Genomic DNA, 6000 nt, shown 5'->3' on the forward strand with positions numbered 1-6000 from the left:
GATAAATTGAGGTAGTTTTTGAAAGAACTTGTTTTAGGGAAACTAGGCTATTAATTAAACCAGTTTTGAAGTGAACTAAACGTGGACTGGGTTGATTTATTTAAACTAAACTAGTTTAGATCGACATGCAGAATTTTTGGTGGCGTTCCTTATAGGCATGATATCTAGTCGTTTAATACTGATTTTAGAAACTTTGTAGGCATGATGACAAATGAAAAACACATGTAAACACTTGTTATCACAGAAGGTGGACTGGATTATATCCTATATGCATGGCATCTAATTGTGAAGTTGATTTTAAGACTTACAAACATGATTTCTATTATGGAATCACTTGAAACCTATAGGCATGATTTCTAACATAAGAAAAGGTAAAGTCCTATAGGCATGGTTTCTACTTGGTAAGGCAATCATATCAAAATGCAAAGTCCTATAAGCATGGTTTCTACCCGTATTACCCCACAAACATGTAACTACCCACCCTTTTCACTAGTTGCCTCAATATTCGTTTACAAGTTATTACAGACCATATGAATGAATTACATAAGTAGATAAGAAAAAATGAAGTTATTCTATAGGGAGCCTACAGATAGGCCCAGATTTCCAAAGCCTCCAATAGTTTCAAATGACCAAATTCCATAGACAATGTCATAGTCTAGGTGCATCAAAGTTCCCTAAGGATCTCAAGGATCCGGGGCAGTGCTTACACCTAGACTTGGTAACCAAATTGAATAAGTGCAGTGTGGAAGGTCCAACCTTAGTATGCCAGAGTTTAGAGGGTTCTCAAGAGGATCCCAAGGCAGTACACATACTGGAGGGGGCAGAACCTAGTGACTTAGGAGTAGAGTGAGAGTGTTTGACACAGTTTGAAGAGTTTTAGTGGGAAAACAATATTAAAAGAAGTCTTCTTGAAATAGATTTGTGGAGTAAAAGAGGGAGTCATGCAGTAAAACAACTTTGAAAAGAGAGAATTACATGATTAGACAACAACAAGTCAAACATGGATCCCAAAACCAACTCAACAATACTTAAAGAACATAGAACCAAACAGAAGGATCAAACCTACACACATGGGTGATAGGAATTGGGGATACATGGAGCACATGATGGTAAACACATAACAAACAGAGGTAATTAGAAACAATTGATCAGACATAGAGGGGGTAATATGTTCACATTGATCCTAAGGAGAAGGAGTACATAACATGCTAATAATGTAAACATATCAACTACAGGTTTCACAGCGAAACCATAAGTAAAAGCAGACTAGAAACAGGATGAATTGAAGTAATAAAAGGACCATATTGTTTTTGGAACTTGTATTGAAGTCAGAACATACCAGCAAAGAAGGTAGTGAACACAAAGTAAGGAGCAAGAGAGTAGAATAATTAGCCTTGGCTTGCAGCCAGCTGACTTAGAACAATAGCAAGTAACTAGAGAAAAGAGAGCAAAAGAGAGTTTTTTGTGTGAGAGAGAGTTTTGAATCAAATGTTCGTGTCTGTGTTAATGAGAGAGTGTGTATATATAGTAGTTCAAAAATTAGGTAAAATAAGGCAAGAATCATAGCAGCGTAGTAATTATGGAACCAAATACTAATCAGAATCAAATCAATGCAAGTACCCTTTTAATGAAGGGGTAATCAACCAACGGTAATAGGCAGAAATGATTAAGGAAAGAAATCAAGTAGAGAATAAGGTAAAAATAGACAAATAGGGATAAGTACATAGGGATTTAATTAAGGAAACAACTAATGAAGAATCAGTAAAGTACTCGGTTAACAAAATAAGGTAATAAAACAAAATAAAGTTGCAGAATATTGAAATAACCGAAAATCAGCACATAGTAAGTCAGGGAATCAAGGAAAATCACTGACTTAAGGAGAATAACAAGAAAACAAGTTAAAACAAGAAAATCGAAAGTCTGAAGGGATGTTTTCAAATCAAGCCAAGGAACAAGGAGTTCAGAGTCAATTAAAGAGAGAGTTTTAGCATATAAAAAAGGTGAAATATGAATAACCAAACACAACAAGCAAAGAGGCGAGTATTGACCAGTCAAGATGAACATAAACAAACAAAGGTGATATAAGTTAGGCATAAGAAACTCAGTAGAAACACATTCAAAGCGAGATAGTCACAGAAACTCAAACAAGAACAGGCTAGTCACAAAATCAAACGAAGAAACCTTAAAAGAATTAGGGCTTTCAACATAGGAAAGTTGAAGAGGTAGTAAACTTACAGAATTAGTCGAAGTATGCGAGAAAATAGAAGTTTAAACATAAAAATCAGTTTAAATAAAGTTTTAGAAGAAGTTCCGAAAACCCTAATTTTAGAAGAAGACAAAAACACTTGAAATCACATGGTTCTTGTAAAGAGTTCCAAGGATAGTGTAAAACATCAAAGAAACAAACTCAAATCATTATAAAATCGTACAGATCTGGGAGATATAGGCAGAAATTAGGGTTTCAGAAGAAACCCAAATAGAGATGAAAGAACCTGTCTAGAATTCCTAGGATCGTAACAAGTACAACATGATTTTGCCCGAAATCAAACTGAAGTAGCCAAGAATAGACAAATGACAAACCCAAGATGTAAGTCGGCATGGACCTGAGCCCTTGAAGGCCTTAGAGAAGGCAAACATAGCATTAGAGGAGCCATTGAAGGCTTAGGAGTTGACGGGAGATCACCGGAGAAGACAGGAGAAAGAGAGGTCGGCGGTTGAAGGGGCTAGGGTTAGGTCGAGTTACTGAGAGAGGAGAGGAGATGATAGAATACAGAAGCGACGAATTTGGAAAGTGAGATAGGGTTAGGGGGTCGTTTGGAATAAAAAAGGAAGGGGTTAATACGGGCTGTTGATCTCTTAGATCAACGGCCATGATTCAATTGATTCTAGGTCGGGTAGGTGGGTTAGGGTTTGGGTCGGGTAGTTTAATACGAAATTGGGCTGGGGCTGGGTTTGAATTGGGCTAAAATTGAAATACAAATCTGGCTATATTTTAAATAGCCAATCTTCCCTTATATAATTTATAATAAATAACAGATAATTTTTGGAAAATAATTTTGTATACTAAAATAATTTAAAATATATATTTACCATTTTAAAAATATAGAATGTCAATTTTATGCATGTAAATATAATTATACATTAACAGGGCTAATATTGCAATTATATGCAATTTTAGCTTTAAAAATACAAAAATGCAATTATAAAAATGTATAAAAAATATTTTAATCATATTTTGGCATAAATATAGAAATTAAATGACTAAATCACCACAACAATAATCTAAGGGATAATTATTGGGGATTTTATGAGTAAAAGGGAAGGAAATAAATCAATTTAAATCTTTAAAATTATGGAAAAATTATAAAAACCTAGTGCATGCTTATGTATACATATATATATGCTATTTTTAAGGTATTTATATCATTGGGTATCTACAGCTTCCCCTCTTTACCCGGGAAGGATGAAAGAGTTTTCGGGTAAAGAAATGATGGTCAATTTTGATCGGGCGGGATGTTTTGAAGGACAGAGGCTGGACTCCAGTCTTCGAGTGATCTACATATCCCTGGTTTTACAAGCATCAAGCCATGTGTAGTTCTGGATTCATTTGCGGAGTATGCCGATGAAATTACTACAAGAACGGACATGCGATGCGGAAACGACTACGGTGAGCGGTTAAAGCTCGGGACGATTGGAGGGAACTGGAGTAAGATTGCTCCTGCTATAATAGCAGTTACTTACTGTTTACCTGCAGATAAAGGATTCTACAAATGTGTATTTGCGAAAAATTAAACATGATGCAAATTCCCTTTAGACCTTGAAGGTTGTCTTCAGACGGTAAAAGATGACGTCCTCAGAACATGACGTCCTGGGCCATGAACTGTTTGGTGAGGGATTCGCAGGCCATGAAATGATGTTCTCAGGCCATGAATATGGTGCCTTCGAACCATGACGCCTTTGAATAATGATATGCAAGTTTGAGATATCCTCAGGCCATAACATGGTGTCTTCCGGCTATGAGGATAATGCCTTTAGACTATGATGTCTTTGGATAGATTGGTGATATTTCATCCCATTATATGCAATAATATGATGGTGACAAGACAAGACTTAGTCTTGTGAAATGGAGGGCAGAGCTTAGCCCGATTGAAAAACAAATGGGTAGTATTAGAAATAGAGCAATATTTGTGCAAAAAGGGACAATGCTTAGTCCCATGCAGATGGGGAAGCAAAGATTAGCCTCATGCAAATATGGAGGCATGGATTAGCCTCATGCAAGTGGGGAGGCAAGGATTAGCCTTATGGAGTCAAAAATTAGACTCATGCAAATGGGGAGGTAAAGATTAGCCTCATACAAGTAGGGAGGCAGGGATTAGCCTCATGCAAATAGGGAGGCAGGGATTAGCCTCATGCAAGTAGGGGGAGGCATGGATTAGCCTCATGGAGTCAAGGATTAGACTCATGCAGGTATGGAGGATTAGCCTCATGTAAATAGGGAGGCAAAGATTAGCCTCGTGGAGTCAAGGATTAGACTCATACAAATGGGGAGGCAAGGATTAGACTCATGCGAATGGAGAGGCAAGGATTAGACTCATGCAAATGGAGAGGCAAGGATTAGCCTCATGCAAGTATGGAGTCAAAGATATGAGCCTGAATAACATCTGCTGAATTACGAAAATAACATACATGAAAGAAACCTGCCTGCAAGGCATATGTACGTATACAGGAAGAATATAGTAGGTGAGCCGGCAAGGCTGCTATAGACAGCTATACATTCAACTGAACGCCGACAAGGCCACATACAGCCCAACTAGACATACTGTCTACAGACCTCTAATAGAAACATAACTGTACAAAGACGGGACTGAGCCACATCATACCCATATATATATATATATACAAACGTATATATATATATATATATATATATATATATATATACACACAAACGTATCGTACCAAAATCAAAAGTTGCTCCGGATCAAGTGGAGCACACCAACTCTTGCTGATCAGGGATCCTAAGAAGGGGGACCGTCAGCTTGCCTACTTTCACCTGTGGGCATGAAACGCAGGCCCCGTGAAATAGGGCATTAGTACGAAAAATGTACTGAATATGTAAGGCATAAAAATTAGTACGTAAAAGACATAGATGAAACATGGAATATAGAAACACATCTTTAAATCTGAATAACTTTGTAAATTCTAAAACATTTATAACGTCATGCACATGCGTATAAATGCCATGTCATGCATAGGTATGGGTGTAAATAATATCATCAAGCCACTGAGGGCATCCCATCATATCGTCTCGGTCACTGTAGGCAACATCATCAACATATACCAGTTGATCAGGTGGTGGTGCGTATATAACACCGTAACTTTTTTCCATATCCCATATACATATATTTACATATATACGCGTATATAACGCTATCTGGTCATGGGTCAATGCATATGTATCAATAAGTGAAATTCATGAAAAATATGTAATAATCACAATATTCCTTTCGGATAAACTTTTACAACTGCGTATTATTCTGAGGCCCATGAGCAGAGGATAATAATAATAATTCTCATAGGGAATCAAGAATATAGACACCGCTACTGTTTCTATGAATAGAGTAATTTATGGAAACTGTGTGTTTGCTTGTTTTTTCAGTATAATTTGGACAATGCCAAAAGAAAGAAGGGAGGGCCTTAACTTACCTGTTCTTGAAACTATTTGAACAGAATGAGGCTTCTGCTTCTGTGAACTTGAACGAAATTGACGCTTGGACTCTATAAAATTGGAACGAAATTCTTTCTGCTTGTCTAGATTTTGGGATATTATTCCCTTTTGTCCAAATCAAGGAAGCTAACTACCGATCCTTCATGTTTTCTTAGAATAAATTGAACAAAATCTCCTACTAACCCATCTACTGTTGTACTTGTAATGGAAGGGAAAACGAGACTTTATTTTAAAATCAGAAAGAAACGTTCTTGGTTTCAAGTCTTATTTAA

Source organism: Nicotiana sylvestris, chromosome 8, assembly GCF_000393655.2.
Source record: "Nicotiana sylvestris chromosome 8, ASM39365v2, whole genome shotgun sequence".
In the NCBI taxonomy this organism is placed as follows: domain Eukaryota; kingdom Viridiplantae; phylum Streptophyta; class Magnoliopsida; order Solanales; family Solanaceae; genus Nicotiana; species Nicotiana sylvestris.